The sequence below is a fragment of the Zootermopsis nevadensis genome, unplaced genomic scaffold, assembly GCF_977971745.1.
Source record: "Zootermopsis nevadensis isolate Lab colony 2312 unplaced genomic scaffold, Znev_1.0 Znev_ptg000028l, whole genome shotgun sequence".
Classification (NCBI taxonomy): Eukaryota; Metazoa; Arthropoda; class Insecta; order Blattodea; family Termopsidae; genus Zootermopsis; species Zootermopsis nevadensis.
Genome location: NW_028259160.1, coordinates 2350366 through 2371223, shown reverse-complemented (window position 1 = coordinate 2371223; position 20858 = coordinate 2350366). Strand labels below are relative to the sequence as shown.

At 36.4% G+C, this 20858-nt stretch overlaps 1 long non-coding RNA gene across 1 annotated transcript in view; it reads left to right on the top strand.

The window, feature by feature from the left end:
• Window positions 1-20858, top strand: part of LOC147872316 (uncharacterized) — a 109616-nt gene that overhangs the window by 40203 nt on the left and 48555 nt on the right. The gene's annotated exons all lie outside the window — the stretch shown is intronic.

The following is a 20858-nucleotide window of genomic DNA, read 5'->3' as shown; positions in this document are numbered from 1 at the left end:
TGGAGTTTTTAAATGACCATTAAGAACACTTGTTATTTATACTGAGCATCGACTGAAACACGTAAATATAATCTTAACTATACGCAGTGATCTGGTTGCTAAAGCATGTTGTATACATAATTAGAGGTTAAGAAAAAAATATTTTTTCTGGTTATTTATAGTTAAATAACAACAGATACTCGTTAAACCGGTGAGATTCGCGCTTTGTCAATTGTGGTTATTGCCCGTTCCTTTTCTGGTGTTCGTGAGTTGGACGAACTAGCATTGGGCCGTGTCCAATGGCGGCCTCTCTTATTAGCAAAGTTGAACCTTCGGGTATCAGCGGTTAAGCGCTAGATAAATGCTCCTCTGCGTTTAACCGCACCACGCCATGAAGATTTTGGAGGGGGTGGAGGGATGTATTAGTTATCTTCACGCCCTAACGTGAGCGGGGAACAATTTATGAGCCCGTACATGCATGTCTATCGCGTTTTCCCTAGGAGGGTGGCAGCGTGCATTACCTGGGGTAATTTTTGCATAGACGGTAGCTTAGAATCTGTCTGTGTAAGGTTGCTAAGAGAAAAGTCTCTACCCCTGCTTTCATTCGGACTTGAGTATTACAGACGGTAGCTGGGACCTATTGAGCTCTCTCAGCTTACTCTATTGTCAGTTGTCTTGTCTTTTTGTAGTGTTTGTTTTTTACTCGTTATTCTATACTGAAATTCTGAAATTATTTTTTGAATTTATGGCAGGGAAAATCATTGAAGTAGTTGTCTGCCTTTGTTAAATAAATTTGGCTGTGATTGAAAAATTGGGTGGATGGAAAAGAATCTAAATTAATTTCGGAAGGTAGAGAAAGTGTAATAATGATATTTCGTATAAATGAAATGAAGAAATATAAATTACACTGTCTTGGCAAATAGGAAAATTCGTCGCTAGGAAAAGAAAGCTGATACAATACTTCAAAAGAAAATAAATGTAAAATGAAAGAAAGAATGTACAAATAAATTGGCTGACTATTTTAAATTTATATAGCCGAAATAACGCAAATAAGAACAAGAAATATGCGTTTGAAACAACAATTGTATATTATTGCTAAAAGACAATGATAAGGAAAAAGGAATTTACCTGAACGATGACCGAAGACATGTTAATTGAAGTCAGCGTGTGGGCTATTGTTAGCCTTTTATAGGACAACTAATTTGAATAATATTTAAGAACGATGTTTTTAGCTCCAAGAATATACACCGCATGCTGTTAAAAATGGTGGTCAGTCGTGGAAACTATATCTATCCGTTGCCTTGACAGTCAGAAACTCTGCATTCTGTATTATTCTGGTTGTAAAAAGAGATTATTTGAAACTAGGATTTGATGTTTTTACGGCGATGAGACTTCCGGGTAGCTGCGCCTTGTAGTCTGGTAGAATTTTACCAGCGTTTCAGAGGTCCTTGCTGCCTCCATCATCAGGGCGATGAGTATCTACGGATTATTTTATTAAACAACGTTCACTATATCATATTTGTAATAGATAATTGTTGTGTTTTGTTTACGGTACCGGCTGAATTCTTAAATATTATTTAGACGAGCTTCGACTTCGAAGGGTTTATTATCATTAGTGAAAAAGTTATTCATTAGCCCCAGAGCCATGTGAAACGTAGAACCACACTCTCGAACTGACGTGGAGAGACATGGATGTTAAATTAGTTATATTATTTTTATTCGAATTTTGATATTGCCTTAATCTATTTTCTTGCTATCTCTGAATGGTTATCTCCCCACAATTCAATGATATAACCAATAACTTGGGTTGCTGAAAAATCTTAAATAAACGAAGAAATAATGAAAACATAACGATAGTGTACTGAAACAAAATGTAAACGAATGTTTCTTTCCATGTCACAGATGTAAATATTGGTTTTACATTTCATAAACACGGCAGCGCAATTATTGCTGTTAAATGCAGCCTTCAACACTGATACTTCAGATATGACATCGGGTTTGAATAATTTCTAAGAATTTGCAATTCAAATACAAGAGCGAAACAGCTTTTTTTAAACCCCCACCACGAGTTGCCATGATACGAGAACCAGTGTTGGACTGACTCAGCACCACCTGACTGATACTCTACCTATCTATCGCGCGAGATGTTTCCACTTAGACATGTCATGAATTGTCGATAATGTATTTAAGTCAATTATATTATTATCAACATACATTTCATTCTTGCCGCGACATTTCTACTGTGCGTTTATTCCAGATGGGAAGGCCAAGGCCCTACAGAATGGCTGAATTAAGTAAACAAAAAAGCCATAAATATGTTGTAATGATATTTATGTATGTAATATACCAATTCCTTACACACCCAACTTTAAAATGTTTAGGCCTGTTAACACGAATGTTTGTAATTATTTCCTCTGTTTCTAAGTCTTCCTAGTTACTACTTTCTAAAAGGTTTTCCGTGTTTTGTTTCTGTACAGTGTCTGCACGTAGGCTGAGTATCAAAAGACGATATACTATTGACTATCATGTAGGAACTCTGCTCAAACGAGGTCCGGCCAGCCATTCCGCCGCTGGATTTGTCTTTGTTATCTGGGCGGGTCGTATAATTTAATAGATGATATCCTTGATTGCCGAGGGGGGGAGGAAAGAGTCCTCTGTATCTGGTTTTATGGTATGCAAATATTGCCCATTACTGCGAATCTCTACGCGATACTCACGACCTCTGTGAATCCACAAATGAAATAATGTTCTTCGCATTCAATAAACGTACACCTGGAATATTCCTCGCTCAAAGAAAAATGAGAAGATGAAGCTAAATTAAGTTAAAATCATCTTAAAAATAGGTTCTTTGTAATATTGCGTACCCAATCGGGGCTGATGTTGATTTATTGGAGACCTAAATTAAAATGTTACAGGCGCAATTCTCTTTTTGAAAAGCTAATCGTACTACACATAATGTTAGGTGAGTTTTTCATATATTTCGTCAAATATTCTCAATCTGAAACATGTTTCGGATCTCTTCTGTTGTGCCATCCAGTTGTAGCATTGCTCGATCGTAGCAGCGTTGTGTGTCAGTAAGAATTATCCGTGTAAGATGGAGGCAGAAAATGCTTCTGAAACGTCGGTAAACTTGCTCCAGACTGTTCGGCGCAGTATCCCAGAAGACAGTCATCTTCAAACTCGCCGCCGTGAGGACCTGAAATCAAACCATTAGCACAAACCCCGCCTCTGAGAAAATATTTTGTTTCGAGCTTGTATAAAGTAAGGTTTACTTTTGATCGAATCCAGCGAAAATTACATTAATCCGGCGACTTTTATTACTGGTCCATATCTATCCACTATTCTAAACCTTATATTACGTCCGAATCAAAACTTTTAAGATTTCCTATAATTCTCCCCGACGCCTTAAGACCGTGTCTTTTGTCATAAACATGTACCCGTATATTACATATTTAACTAAATACAGAGAAAAATTATCTGTTTTTCTAAGTTGTCGAGTTTTGTTATTGGTATTAACGGACTTTACGACTTTACTTAATGTCGTCTTTTTGCTGCTGATTAGCTTAGATAATAGATTTACCAACAATAAAAAAAAAACAAGCTGACTAATTTTTGACAGGGAATATCAACGAAAACATTTGTAAAATATGTGAGCTCCAAACTGCAGCAGACCCATTGGACATTCTAGCAAAATAACCTTTTGCTATTACTGAGAACTTCGTATTATTATTAGTACACTTGTATGTGGTTATAGAAGTTATTCGTGAATAATTTATTTCTATAATAGAACATCAAAAGAAATGAGATATATACAGAAATGAAAAGGTAAGGGATTCTGGGCTTTTATTTCTTTAAAAAGTTGCAATTCCAAGACTGAAGAAAGTCTTTAAAGAAACCTCACATGACTTTCAAGATAAGAGCAAGGACAGAATTCTAACGATGTCGTCTCTTTGCGTAAAATGGCTTCCTGTGTCTTGTTCCTTTTTCTAAAACATTCTTGTCGCTTTCCTGTTATTCCCTTCGTTTCTTTCAGTTTCTAGACTTTTGAAGATAGTGATCAATTTACATTGAAGAACGCTTTCATAAAAAATACGCACAGCATAATTCGGGAGCGTTTGCCAGATTTTGTGACTTTGACCTTTGTGAATGGTATCTGGAGTCAGTGACCTTTTCGTCGCAGGTGTGTCAGCACCCGCGACGAAGTGATGACGTCATCAAGGAGGATTCCTCAGCGTGGTTGGCTCGGCTGACCGCCAATTTCGCATGTGGGTTTCCCCAGACAGCCACATCCGCACATAAATGAACGTATTTTGCCCGTAACTTTTGTCCGATTTCAAATAAATCATGGAATGTGTCGACAGATTTTAGTAAATATTCCAAGTATAAAATTTCATGAGAATTTATTCTGCAGTTTTCGAGTTATCACATGCCTACAGAAAGACAGAGGGACGGAAATTTAATGTAATTTAAGAAGCGTTTTGACCGTTTAAAAATTATAAATACAAAGCATCAATCATGTAAACTCCGTGGAAAAATGTTCTGCTGGTCAGTTTTGTATCTGATTGTCGGACCGTGTATTCTGAGTTTTTTTCGTGTATGTGAGGTTCAACCATTCTGTCTGTACCCTTTTATCTGTTTCGTCCTCTCCTTTGTAGGCTAATAACATGTTTGTTTGTCAATATTTCCATATATTACAGTGTATAACAGGCATTATTTCTTTGTTAAAGGTGTGTGTTGATATTCTAACAAGCCTGTTTTATATTTGCACAGTATGTGCTATTGTGCCATTAATTTTTTCTTACGTTTCGCCCCTTTTAAATTGCAACATATCAAGGCATATTTTAACACTGGTAGACGATAAGTTTCAAGATTGCTTGTCTGATGAACTACTTATCAAACAGTGGTGTACTCTGTCATTAACTTAATTTGAGTTTTATCAACATGTTTTACAACATGAATATTCGTCATAAAGTTTATTAAACATCTATTTTATGAACCTCTAAACCAAACAGCGTTTCATTGACTTATTTTCTTAGCCTTGGTTAGAAGATATGAATAAATATAACCATTACAATCATAATTTGATTGATTATTACGCTATTTAATGACGATTTTAGAGCTACAGAATTTGTCGTGTTAAATAGGATTTTATCAAAGAGTAGGTAAGAATTTGGCAGTTGTGATTTATTTTGAGGTATCACTCTTATTTTGTTTGGAGAGTCTAAGTAAAACCACGAACATACCGGAATAGATGGTAAAACTTTGTTTTGATGAACGTGTGAGTTTTATCCGAGAATAGAAACCACATAAATGATTGCAGTTCTGTGAATTTGCAACTAGGATTTAAAATGAGCAGTTACGTATGTGACAAGTTTGTGTTCTCGTAACGAAGACAAGGCGAGCCTATAACAGAATGTAAAAGGAAAATCCGTTTCTTCAGTCTAAAGACAACACACTTCTGCACTCGAACTCAGAAGAGAACTTTCCGACTGAAACTTCGTTCGCGCTGTATACATTTCCATAAGCCTTCTTCCACAGTCATCACAGTATTTATTTCTGTGGAGCATAGTCTTAATTTGGGTTCTTGATTTTTCATTCAGTAACGAAACTTTTCAGCCTCTGGTTTTAGAGTGTGTCGATTGATAAGTGGAAAGTGTCATGTTCGATATTCAAAGCCGATATTTTTTAATGCGAATTCTCTATTTTCCTACAAATTATTGGATGCATCCAGGCTCAGATAAAAGAATTGAAAATATTTCATTTTCCACTAAGATGAAGAAAGAGAAAACAGATAGACGGAAGGAAAAAGAGAATGAAAGACAGGAATAAATGAAATCAAAATTAATGACTGTATTTTGTTCTTTTATTTTCTTTTAAACGGTACTGAAGAAATATTTCATTTCGATGAGGGACAAAGTAATATTTTCCTCTTACATTTTATCACACAGTTTAATGAAATGTAGGAGATACAAATGTATTTGAATGCACACGCTTCAAGTGTCGTTTGATGATGATTAGATTTAAAAATGTGTTTTATTTAACTGTGTGCGTAACCCACTACATTTACCCTTATATAAATACACCCTATAACATTTCCTGAATCGTTACAATTATTTTATAACTATATTCGCTTAACATTTGTCACATATTTGTTCGTTGTTTATTACCAAACTTTGTTATTAGATATACGAAACGCATATTAAGAGCCATTTTTTAGTGGGGTGCAATATGATGCCGTTTTATATCTCTGTTTGGGAAGAGACTGAATGTAATTGGTTACATATGTGCCTCTAGGGAAGGACCATTATACGAAGCATTGTAGAGTTATATTTTCGATTTTAATTGCACAAAACAAAATTTAAATGGTGCAATATTATTTAATAATAGCTTTTTTGTTGTTGTTTGCAGACATTTGTAGTTAATTGTCCATAAATTCAAAGAAAACAAAAACGTGTCAGAAATGATGATTGAATAATAAACCAATGTATAAATAACCACGTGGAAGATGTGTTTTATATGTGCATGTGAACCCTGTTCATGCTAAACTTTCTCTGAAACTGTTCTATCTTTGCAGAAATATTTTTATAGAAACCAGTAATTTATACATAATTGAACAGCAAATAATTACGGGATAGATTTATTCTCACTGATATCAAAAAATAAACTAAGATAATTTGAGAAAATGACGGTAGGTTCTAATCGTTTGTAGCATGGAAGCAATTCAGATTTTCTGTGGTTAATGCTACTATTTACATAATATTTCTTATGTCGTTTATTTTCTGTCCGCGTATAGAGTAGTGAAGGGTTCAAGAATGTTTTCAGTAAATCTTCTTTTAAGTGTTTGTTATGTAGCACGGCGCATTCGAAAATATTCTGTCGGCAGTATATAATCGTCGTTTAATTTATTTAGATAGTAAGGTTAGGTAGGGTTGGATTATGCGTTGCGATGTATTATCCTAGGATATTCATGCTTCCAGATGCAGTAGAGTCCCGATTATTCGACCTAAACGGGACCGAATAGCGGTCGGATAATCTAAAATGTCTGATAATACATAAGAGTAATGAAAAATAATATGAGGGTATATATCAACTCAGTTTATAACTAAACTTCTGATATTATTAAATTAAGAAGAAAATACAATATGGCGTCAAATGAAAAATTTCACAAACGAAAACAGTATTTGACACACTGTAAATTTGTAAACTAAAGTGTATTCATTCATGCTAAGTGGACTGTTGATAAAATGGAGCGTTCCGACACGACACGTCGGATAACAAAAGGTCGGTTAGTTTTAACTCTGCTGTACTTGTGACCTGTTTTCAGATTTCCACAAAGTTTTAAATAGTTAGAAGAATTAAAATTAGTCGTATGTTGAATACCTATAAACTTAACGATGCTAGGATAACTGAAATACATAGCTAATCCCTTAATACTTGCCTGACATGATGAAAGATTGTAGAGAAATCTCACGTACTAATCAAATTTTAGCAGTACAGATAAGACAAGAAGGTAAATCAGTACATTCTGAGATATTAATCCTATTTAGAATAAGGAGAAATCTCCATATTAACGGAAAGGATGTAAAAATTGAGATAAAATAGGTTGTGTAAATATGTGGGAATTTTATAGTTAGCATTTGTATGTAAAATTTTATTCAGCATTCTTTTGTCAGTTAACTCTATTACACAGATGAAATTCCTGGGAATATTCATTGAGGATTTCTATAACAAATAAACTACTGATGAAGTATTCCGTATTTGTCAGATACCGGTACTGGAAAAAAAGGAGTACAATGGGATTTTGATGTTATCCGCAAACCATGTTTGGCGCAGAATACAAATACGTTATATTAAATCCTGTTTTAATGTTATGTATTTTATGTCCATTCTTCCAGTATGTCTACTCTGTGTTGTGGTTTCACCATAAAAACCAGTTAAACTTTTAATTACCAAAATGGTTACATGACGTGGGTCTACTTAAAAAATTCTGGACATCATTTTAAGTTGGTTGAATTATATATAGGAGACGCACAAAAAATAACATACATTCATCTGTTTTAGCGCGGCGAGAGGTAAAAGAATGCCGAGTAAATTTGCTATTGCTGTAACTCTATGCGAAGTTATAAATAGTATCATGTAGCGCTGTTGACTAGCAGTGGAATGAAAACAAACTGTTTAAATTTATATGTTTAGAAGGCAGTGGCGTTACATATGTGTCGCTTCAGGGGATGTTATTCGAAAGTACGTAGTTATTTAAAGACAAATTTCAAAAGTTATGTATTGTCTGATGAGATGGAAAGACTATCGTGAACAGTGATTTAATAATCTTGTGGAAGGAGGTTTATGGGCGCATTGCACTACAATATTAGCCCCTAAATTCGCCATAATAGACGAGGAGAAAGAAAACTAAGTTGGCAAAGCCGCGTGAGTTGCATTAAGTTGTTTGCTTTTTCTAAAATGTCGAGAGAATTGGGCGGTAGAGTGAAGTAGTACAAATTTATTCTAAAACCCGAATGGGAGAGACGACTTAGGCGTAGTTTTTTGGGTAATATTAATATAGATCTTAAAGAAGTATACTCTCTTGGGTGTGTAGTGGTTTTAGTTTGTTAAGGAATTTCGTGAATCCGGTAATGACGTTTTTGGTTCCGTGAAAGACGGGTGATCTTTTGAACAACTGAGCTTCTGTTCGCTACTCAAAAAGTAATTTACTACACGGAGTTGTAAATAATGTATAATGTTAAATTCTATGAATGCTTTGTTTTAACTCAGAGAATCTAACAGCGCCCTATCAGCTGCAGAGTTTATTTGACGTTAAGTAGGTTAGTAGTTTGCGTTAAACATAAGAAGCTTTCGTGGCATGTTTTAAAGGAAGTAGTACCTCTCTCGATTTACATTTCAAATTTGAACTTCGGGGTTTGTAGTATTTTAAGCGGAAGTGTTAAAAGTGGCCTGCTACGAGGGATTTAATTTCAGATTATAATTTTGAAAATAATGTGTCATGTTACAGATATTAATAAATGTGTTATAATCGTAATGGGTATTAATTTTGGGATGGAATGACAACATAATATAATAAATTATGTTTTGTATTGATACCAACCCTCACTTTCTCGTCTTGCAACCTAACGAAAAAAAGTCTGTAGACCAAGTCATTGCGATATTATGTTAAATTTACTTTCAAGTAAATGATGCTACTTAGTTTCAGAAATCAATGTTATGCTGGTGTAGCCATTATACTTAGTTTGAAATTTAGTTACGTAATCAATAAAGGAGACTTTGGTCATGGAGATATAACTATTAAAATTGAAGTTGAAAAATGTCACTATCAAAATTTAGGCTCTTACACGTTGTAGTTGATTTTACGCATTATTCACACTTTGATAGTAACAAATTACTGATTTGAAGTCACATTTGCCGAAGCAATATTTAATAATTCAGTCCTTACCACAAAGAAAACAACTCTTTAGCAATATGATGATAACTGTTTAATGCTGTTTAATGAAATAATCTCTGTTTTAAGCAGGAATCATTCGAAATTTAATAAATACAAATTGAAGAGTTATTGACTGTTGAAAGATGTGGGACGTATAGTTACCATTGAGCTTTAAAGGTTTAAAACAAAGTGTATTTACATTTTAATCTATTAGCGAACAATCGTTTATAATACCTTTGATATTAGAAGCATATCCGTCTGTTACATTATAAATTTCGAAAATGGACTGGATGTTACGCCACCGAATCATTCGGAGTCTTTGTAGCGGTTGTAAACAAAGTTACTGGACCCAGCATGCGAGTAGCACGTTGTTACGAATGCTTCAGTGAATTTTGTTTGTTCACTCGCAACGGAATAGATCCACAGTGGATTCACTATGGAGATTCTAAGCGTCCTGACTTAATTCGGGGTTTAATGGACTAGTACATACAACTTATATAGAAAATAAAGGACTCTAAATAATTTGGGAGTGGTGTGCATATGTGCACGGCTTCGATTTTAAGTAACCAGTCTGATATTTTTGTCCTGATGCCGACAATATTAGTGAGTTCGCATAATTACACGATTTAGCACTTTTGTGTACACGTTTTTGTAATTTAGAATAGTTAAAAAATTTGTGAAGTTTCAGTCGATCTGCTATTGTGGAGCATTCTGTAGTATGGACTTTGTTGATTACATAAAAATTAAAACGAAATGCATATATTTCTTCTTTGAGAGACAGAATATTTATGCGAGGCACGTCTAAATTTTACAACGCGACCAGAATTCTGTTCTTCGACAAGTTCTTAAATGCTTCAAAGCTTACAAATGCGTAGAATAAGCAGGACCGTGTATTTATTTTCAAGTAATGAATTGCCTCGCAAGTGGAACACAAGCGGAGGGAAATAAGAGGACTCAAATGGCGGGAACGTAGTATGTAAAGATTGGTATCCCTGGCAGTGTAGAGGGAAAGGGGACGGAAAACATAGTGAAGCCATAAAACTTGACTTATAAAAATCACTCCTTTAAAGTAACATTTTTCACGATTCTCGACTTGCTCCAAAAGAAGTACATTTCTCGCTTTAATTCAACATATACCACTGCGATGTAAAAGTGGACCAAGGGACATGATTTCTATTAAATAATTATGAATTTATAGCCGCAGGAATGTGTTTAAGACAACCGGTTACTCCCAGGTAGCGCTTACATGCTGAAATATCATGGTTATTAAACGATTTGTTGTCAACTGCATGGGTTATTTTGTGATATGAATTTGGAAATATGTGAAGGAAAGTAATATATTTTAAGGTAGTCTTTCAAGGGCCGTCAGTCAAAAAAGCCAATTTATGAGCCCAGAACTAAACCTGAATCCTCTAAAAACGAAGCAGGGATATTAATATCTGTGTCATAAAATGTTGTTAATTAAATTGTCTTTATACACGGAAGTAAATCAAATATTATTTACGTTCTATACGTACATTCGTGAATATTATTTTTAATTTGGTCTGTCAGTTACCGTAAGAGAACACTCTAAATTATATACATGCTTGATGTGAAAGACCCCAGAATTACCCCAGCATTACAGAAACGTAATAATTATGTAATCACTGAGAAACTTAGCAATTTCTGCATTTGTTAAAGAGTCCAATCAAGGAAATATCATTAGCTTGAGGTTACCCATTTTTATTGAAAAATATGACTTTCTAAGAAGTTGCCATTTGGGAGCCATGGAACACGATCTAACGTAATCCTTCTTAAAAGCTGATATTCACTAAGCTGGTCAGGAAATATGTCGTATTTTGTGGAAAGTTAAGTTTCATTATTGTGTCCACAAACAAACCCACTTTACCTCTTTGTGAGGCACATAAACACATTCCACATGCTTGTATCCTATTTATTTATTTAAGAAATTATCGTCACAAAATAATTGTGGAAACAGGCTTATTTGACGATCAATACGAATTACGAAGATCATGTAATTTTTTCGCACTTCTGTTGCTTATGCTCTTAGGTCTCAGTATTCTCCTCTGAATTCCATTCTCAAACATCCTTAGTCCTAGAACGCACATCCGCGAAGATGGTTCGCGTTTAGACCGAGGCTTACCGAATATAACGCAGCAGTAGTAACTTCTAGAAAATAATGGAAGATGCATTACTCTTCTTTGCAACGTAATTTTAAGAGTCGCTATGCGACACTTTTGCACACACTTGTTTTTCATCTACTTTGCCCTTTAAGACCGACGGTAGTGTTCTTGATTTTTTAAATTGAGGGCGAGTTTTTTTCCGCTTACTATGCAAAGTCAGGGGGACACGCGCACACCGAAGCAATGTGCGACTGGGTTAAAAATTATTGGAGGAAGGAAAATTCGGAGACACGAAACCATTATGTATTTACATAATGTCGACGTAGTACCTCCCCCAACCTTTCTTTCTATTGAATTTCATTCCCTTTTCATCTTTAGCATCACACCGTTTGAAGAATCTGAATTTTCATCTCCTAAGGACGTTAATTACTTAGGCTGTAGTTTTCCACAGATTTCTCAGTTATGAATTTTTAATATTATACGTATCATTATTCTTGTAACTTCAGACATTGGTAAGTCTAATAAAGCGATTTGCATTACAAACAACGACTTTTTTCTTCCCTTATGTGATTTAGTGGTTATCGCAAGCGTTTTGGTTTTAAATAAAGTCCCGTAAAAAAAAACATAATCAAAACGTTCATAAACCTAGTATCACGTTGAAACAATAACGCGTTCCACATTAAGACTAAAAATCGGATCAGTATTCAGAGAGCCTGGCTAACAGACACTATTCTCTGTCACATCAGTGCATTCCAAACCATATTTCTTGAAGATCAATTTTAATAATATCTTCCGATATACTTATAAATCTCCGAAGAGGTTTATTCTCTTCAAAATATTCGACTAAAGGTTTGCATATATTTCTTAAGTCGTCATGCATGCTACACGTTCCTGTCCTCCCATAATACTTGATTTAAATAATATTAGATACAAATTATGAGCCTTTTCATGTTGCAATTTTATCTGTATTTGAGAACTTAATCTCTTTTTAATCAAGATATTACCTTGACTTCTTTAATCATCTTCAGTTTCTCTTCACGCCGTGGGGTGAGAAATCAGGTTTTACACCAATGCATAATAACAGATAAAAAAAATGTGTTTTTGTATGTCTTGATCTTTAGCTCTGCGGAAAATAAACGAGATGATACATTAATTAAGCATATAAACGAAAAAGCAGTTGGCTTTAATGATTTGTGGGGTGGGTTAAAATATTAATGAAATGTATTGGGTTAAATTTTGGATGGTGGTTTCAAGTTTGTAATTGCAGGAACCTGTTTTTATGCTTGGCACATTAAGAGACTACAACCATTGGAATTTATGCTTTCGGGTTTGTGTTACATGTAAACTTATATTAGCTGTTTTATCGGTTTGGAGTAATAGAGAATTTGTATCCTGGAAAGTGGCCAATGTGTTAAATTAATTGATTTTCGATTCACAGCCTTCGTGTTTTACATGTGTAAGAAGATCCCATACCACTGATAAATTAGCCACAACACTGTGTTAATTTCACTGTAATGTCTTTGTTTTGGAAATCATAATAATGTTCTGTATGTTATCTACCTGTTGTGTTCGCTACTTAACCATTTATTGAAGATTTCTGTCTTCTGGGTTGTTGCGCTGTGTAGTCTGGTAGATGTTTACCAACGTTTCAGAGGTCATACTGCCTCCGTCATCAGGGCGATGAGTATGAAGATTTCTGTCTTCTGGGTTGTTGCGCTGTGTAGTCTGGTCGATGCTAACCAACGTTTCAGAGGTCATACTGCCTCCGTCATCAGGGCGATGAGTATGAAGATTTCTGTCTTCTGGGTTGTTGCGCTGTGTAGTCTGGTCGATGTTTACCAACGTTTCAGAGGTCATACTGCCTCCGTCATCAGAGCGATGAGTATGAAGATTTCTGTCTTCTGGGTTGTTGCGCTGTGTAGTCTGGTAGATGTTTACCAACGTTTCAGAGGTCATACTGCCTCCGTCATCAGGGCGATGAGTATGAAGATTTCTGTCTTCTGGGTTGTTGCGCTGTGTAGTCTGGTCGATGTTTACCAACGTTTCAGAGGTCATACTGCCTCCGTCATCAGAGCGATGAGTATGAAGATTTCTGTCTTCTGGGTTGTTGCGCTGTGTAGTCTGGTAGATGTTTACCAACGTTTCAGAGGTCATACTGCCTCCGTCATCAGGGCGATGAGTATGAAGATTTCTGTCTTCTGGGTTGTTGCGCTGTGTAGTCTGGTCGATGCTAACCAACGTTTCAGAGGTCATACTGCCTCCGTCATCAGGGCGATGAGTATGAAGATTTCTGTCTTCTGGGTTGTTGCGCTGTGTAGTCTGGTCGATGTTTACCAACGTTTCAGAGGTCATACTGCCTCCGTCATCAGGGCGATGAGTATGAAGATTTCTGTCTTCTGGGTTGTTGCGCTGTGTAGTCTGGTCGATGTCCACCAACGTTTCAGAGGTCATACTGCCTCCGTCATCAGGGCGATGAGTATGAAGATTTCTTTCTTCTGGGTTGTTGCGCTGTGTAATCTGGTCGATGTTTACTAACGTTTCAGAGGTCATACTGCCTCCGTCATCAGGGCGATGAGTATGAAGATTTCTTTCTTCTGGGTTGTTGCGCTGTGTAATCTGGTCGATGTTTACTAACGTTTCAGAGGTCATACTGCCTCCGTCATCAGGGCGATGAGTATGAAGATTTCTGTCTTCTGGGTTGTTGCGCTGTGTAGTCTGGTCGATGTTTACCAACGTTTCAGAGGTCATACTGCCTCCGTCATCAGGGCGATGAGTATGAAGATTTCTGTCTTCTGGGTTGTTGCGCTGTGTAGTCTGGTCGATGTCCACCAACGTTTCAGAGGTCATACTGCCTCCGTCATCAGGGCGGTTATTTTTTTGTATTCTAAGGATATACAGGCATACAGTACGCGTGCTTTACTTATAATAACTTTAAAAATAATTAACGAATTTTCGTGAAACTTATTATGGAGATCATGGCGCGAGTGACAAACCCATCTTTGTATTTTATAATTCATTAGTATTATTAATATCAACATGGCGATTGTAATAATATCTGAGGTTGAAGCTACATAATAAACTAAAACTTATTGTGTGATCATGAAGTGTGGTGTGGTATATTTAAAACAAGGCTATTGATATGCGGCGAAAAACGAAACCATTTATTGAACACAACGTGTTGCCATGCAACCACGCCGTTAGCACGAGACTGGCGCTCTCAGAGGCTGTTCAACAACTGTAATTAGGTATACTTTTAGAATGCATTATTTGGTGCAATTATGAGCAGATTTTGAGAGGCCTCTATATCACACGATAGCGTAGGTGAACACAGAGACTCAAGCAGGACTAGAACCAGCAATTTAAATTCATTTTCTAATTTGTTATTTTCGTACATTTTTGCTACATTTGAAATTGTAGTTGTTAATGCGCGAAGCTACCGAGAGCGGCCTCATTTTTAGTCAAGATTCTGGTTTCATTGGTAGAGGACTCTGCGTGTCACATCAATCTAATGTTATAAGTTCGAATTTTCGCTATTTTTATTAAGACGTTATTGGGAAAGATTGTCAAAAGGAGGGTTGCGTTAAATAAGTCAGTGGTGAAAATGAATTGCTAAGAAAAATAGCAAGAAAATCTTTGGCCAGTAAATGACTTGTGTTTGTTTTCTTGTTTCTGGCATTTTGGTTGAATGAAACTAAGACATTCAACGGCGCGGGGAATACAGTGCGATGTCAAATGTTCTTCTTACTGGAATCGGAGTGCCAGGACTTTGTTAACTGCAGTTTTTTGTTTCGGAGTTGATGGTTCGAAAAATATCTTCATAACAAGAACAACAATTCCTGCTGAAAGTCGTAGTGCGAGTTTTGCTAGCTGCAGGACTTCTGTTTCTTTGTTCACGTCCTTGACGATCCTGGGTAAACAAGGTATCCTGTACATCGGGAATACCGTAGTCTGACGGTGTTAAAGACAGCCTCAAGGTTGAAATGGCCATTTACCTTCCTATAATGAGGTTAAAAATTAACATTATTTTGAAGATTTCTGTCTTCTGGGTTGTTGCGCCGTGTAGTCTGGTAGATGTTTACCAACGTTTCTGAGGTCATACTGCCTCCATCATCAGGGCGGTGAGTATGAAGATTTCTGTCTTCTAGGTTGTTGCGCTGTGTAGTCTGGTCGATGTTTACCAACGTTTCTGAGGTCATACTGCCTCCATCATCAGGGCGGTGAGTATGAAGATTTCTGTCTTCTAGGTTGTTGCGCTGTGTAGTCTGGTCGATGTTTACCGACGTTTCAGAGGTCATACTGCCTCCGTCATCAGAGTATGAAGATTTCTGTCTTCTGGGTTGTTGCGCTGTGTAGTCTGGTCGATGTTAACCAACGTTTCAGAGGTTATACTGCCTCCGTCATCAGGGCGATTAGTACGAAGATTTCTTTCTTCTGGGTTGTTGCACTGTGTAATCTGGTCGATGTTAACCAACGTTTCAGAGGTCATACTGCCTCCGTCATCAGGGCGATGAGTATGAAGATTTCTGTCTTCTGGGTTGTTGCGCTGTGTAGTCTGGTCGATGTTAACCAACGTTTCAGAGGTCATACTGCCTCCGTCATCAGAGCGATGAGTATGAAGATTTCTGTCTTCTGGGTTGTTGCGCTGTGTAGTCTGGTCGATGTTTACCAACGTTTCAGAGGTCATACTGCCTCCGTCATCAGAGCGATGAGTATGAAGATTTCTGTCTTCTGGGTTGTTGCGCTGTGTAGTCTGGTCGATGTTAACCAACGTTTCAGAGGTCATACTGCCTCCGTCATCAGGGCGATGACTATGAAGATTTCTGTCTTCTGGGTTGTTGCGCCCTGTAGTCTGGTCGATGTTTACCAACGTTTCTGAGGTCTGCCTCCCTGATGATGGAGGCAGTATGACCTCTGAAACGTTGATAAACGTCGACCAGACTACACGGCGCAACAACCCAGAAGACAGAAATCATCGTACTCACCGCTGTGAAAACCTCAAATCTTACATAACATTATTTTATCTCAATACTCTCATTATCAACTATGTGACTTACCTGGTGTTAGGCGGCCACAGATTTCTTTATATAGTTTTGAACCAAATATATATTTAATATTTAATCAACTATATGACTTTATGCGTAGGTATAGTAATGTGTTCTAAGAGAGTAGTTTCAAAACTAGCTCAATCCATTCATCAGAGTTTTTGGGAAAATAACTTAATTGTGAAGCAGAGTTTAGTAGATTAATAATCACTGCACTTATCTGGAAAGCGCGAAAAATAAACGTATAATGTTCTGGAAACATTTTATACTTCATTAATATCCTCCTTAAAGAACGAAAGAAGATGAAGTTGCAGGAGTTAAAACGAGAAGCTGAGAATAGGGAAAACTGGAGAGCTCTTTTTGGGCAGAACAATGGACCTGTCGTCAGACAGAACACTAAACAATAATAATATTAATAATAATAATAATAATATCCTCCGTCTTATTTTTTTTATTTATTTAGTGTTCTGTCTGACGACAGGTCCATATGAACAGGATCCTTCCATCCTTTTCTCGGACTGGGACCTGTTCATATACGTTCTTGGCAGATGATCCAGAAGTGGTTTGCCATTGCCTTCTTCTGTGTGTGAATGGAGTAATTGTTGGGATGCCACGGAGGAAAACTCCGTGTTGCCTAGACCACAGCCTTGCCCAACACAAGTTATAAATTCGGGCACCGCCGGGAATCGAACCCGAGACCCCAGGATTACAAGGCCAGCGTCCTAACCGCTAGACCACCGTGGCGGGGTCCTCCGTCTTATAACATTTTATTTCTTAAATGAATCATATTTATTTCTTTCCATTTAGCTCCGTCGCCGTCATTAAATTCGCGAAAATGTGTCAGCAGTTGCTGTACGGAACACACTGTACCACACGAGTCCTACTAATTCAGATATATACAGCCTCTAGAAGGGAAACTTCATACAACGGTGCGATGAACCCCCCCCCTCCTCTTTCGCAGGGCTTTACGCACCATTTATTCCATGGCATAACTCTAAAACATGCACCATGTTATAATATCAGCTCTAGGGATTACACACATACACACAGACAAACAAACATATAGACAAACGTGTTTCCTGACAGAATGCCACCCGAACTGCAGAAATGCGAAAAGCGGGTTGTATAACTGCAGGCTAAACATTGAACAAGATGGGTTCAGTGGTCGGGTTACTCATCAATAAATAACTTCTGTTGCAGTATGTCTCTGACTTATGAAATATGTCATTCAGTCACAAGTGATCCATGTCATAGAGGCGTCTTTTGCATTACTTAATTATATAATTACTGTCAGTAACATTCTTAAACACAAATCTTCCGTAAACATTTCCACAATAATTAATACAAGTTTTACCGTAGCCATTGGCTTATTCATGACTTTTTGTAGCCATATTATTCTATACATATTTTCATTAAACGTTTCTTAGCTACATTCTCGTATATAATGTTTCGTAAAACATTCTCGTACATAATTTTTCATAGCCACATTCTTGTACCCATATTTATTAATAAAATTATCCATAGTCACATTCTTGTAGAATAATTGCCCATAGAAACATCTTATGTAATAAGTTTTCGTGTTCAAATTAATTACTACAATTTTCCGTAAGATTCTTCTATAACAATTTCAGTAGGTTTAAAACTCGTCCATAGACACATTCTCGAACAGACATTTTGTTTTCGCTGTAACTCGTAATGGTCGAGTAGATACGACGTATGGTGAAGAACATAAATGTTCTTTAAGCCCTTATTTCATTACGTAATCGTTCTAATGTAGGAGAAGCGTCAGTGAGCTTTGTCTCTGATGTGAAACAAAGCAGAGTTGTAATGCTTAAAATAACATTCCATGTTCTGCTAGGTCTATTGATATTATTATCTGACATCTGTAGGGTACACGTTTCTGATAGCGAGAATCCTCGATTTCCATGGAGATAGTTCTCAATTGTTTCCACTATTTCGGCTGGTTCACTCAGACGAATAATCCAAATAATGGCGTAGGATTTTGTTGGTTGGTTGGGGGGGGGGGGGGGGGGGGGGTAAGTTGGTGATAATATTGTATCCTGATTGAAATTGGGGTGTTTTGTTATGTTCTTGTGAAAAATAGGATTCATCTATGTATGTATACGGCCAACTGCACCCTTTACAATGTTTATCTGCCAACAGATTTAGATGAAATTTTTTCTTGTGCTGGTTCGTTCTGAATCAGGATAAGAAACGTTGATATTATAACACAAAATATTTAAATTGCGGTCTTATGGGTTTATACACAGCGTAGTCTCCCTTGATGGAGTTTAATAACGTTTCTAAGGAATCTGCTACCTCCACATTAAGGGTAAGCGTTTTAAGGCAATTTAGATTGTATAATATGTGTATTATTCCAAAAAGAAGAATACGTTTTATAAAGTTTGGGGTCAGATAACTAATATTAAAAATACTTCGGTGTTTTATGCAGTCCCCACTAAATAAATGTCAGCAATAACGATTATCAGAATACAAATGTCCTTTTTGAAAGAGTTAATAAAATTTACTGCTTATTAAAACTTTGGTAACGTTCGTAAACTCGATCTGTAACTGGATTTATAGCAGTCTAACTTTCAGTGCAATGGTCGTAGCGAGTGATTCCCACACACAACGTGTCTTCCTGCCTTCCTACCTAACTGTGGGTCTCCTGCTTTTTCAGTACAGCTCTGAGCCCGTTCACAAATCAACACGCTGGCTCGTTCCGCAACGCCATATTGCTGCTTTGTCTCTGGAGTGACATACCTTACGTTTACCTAACCTAACCTAACCTAACCTCAACATTTCCTGAAGTCATAATTCATATGCGCGTTATATTCAGAGGGATGGTCAAACTCTGGCTTTAGTTACTAAATGATATTTCAGAACCGTTTAAGAAATTAATCGGTGGTGGATTATATTAGATACTCTCTAAGAATTTGTCTCGTGGAACTGACGAAATCCACGAAGAATCTCACTGTTGTTAGCCAGTATTGTGACCATGATTTGAACATTTGATTCGTTTTAGGGAAGTCCCAGATAAAAATTTCGGCCCAGTGGCAAATTAACCCAACTGAAGTGTTTTTCCTTAGTCCCTCCAGACAGTTTAAATTAGGCCACGACACCTGTCTTTCAATTTTTTTCAAATTAATTCATTAATAATTTTATCATACGATGTTATATGGTCTGAAATACTGATAGTATCCTTAAGTAAAGTATAAATAGACATAAAAGACAACCTGCTTTTGGAACCGAGTTAAATAGAATATATGTGAGCAGAACAAAATAGAATATAATCTTGAGATGCAAGAATACAATAGAACTGATTAGAATTTTTTTATACCCGGTTACTACTTGAGACATACCCACTGTTAAAGGTTCTGTGATAGCACGTAGCTACTATTTGAGACATGCCCCATTATATTCTTTATTATAATTATTATTATTATTATAATTATTATTATTATATTATTTCTATTCTGTAAAAATCAGTTTCTAAGATAATGGAGGGTTTGTTTTTTTATTCTTCAGAAAATATTATAAGATCGATGCAATCAAGAAAGATGACATACTTTGGACGTGTAGCACGCATGTAGGATATGTGAAATGCTACACAATTTTAATTTAGATACGGGAATGGAAGATAAACACTGTGAGTCCTAGACGTAGATTGGAAGATTTTTTTCAAATTTATGTTACAAAAGTAGAGTGACAGTGTTGATTGGATTTAGATGCCTCAGATTAGAAGCCAGTATCCGGCTCCTGTGAACACTGTAATGAAACGCCAGGTTCCATAAAATATGTGATTTTTTTGGCTGGATTAGCGACTATTAGTTTCTCGAGTTAATTGCAATTACCTATTTATCCAGTGTGTTCAGACTCATTTCTAGCATGCCTTAGGTAAAGTAGGCCATATTTTGTTTTGAAAATGTATTTATGAATGTATTATGACAATTAACTAACGCAAAATTCATTAATGCGTAGTAGGTGTTGAAATATAATTTTGAACACCTTGTGTCGTAAGACAACCAATGCACTGTAATCTGGTCAGAAGATTGACATGCACTTATTCATTATAACTTTATCTTCGTTCGATAATAGCTTCAGGGTTTTTCTATTTATCGATGTCGGATTCAAAAGTCAACACAACTTCCTGCCTTTAGCCAGATAATGCATCAAACCATACTGCCTATGATTTCATCAGAAAATGAAGTATTAAAAACTGTTACATGTCACGTTTTCCCTTGATCGTCCGGGAGTCTGCTCACCTAACGAGGGCAAAAT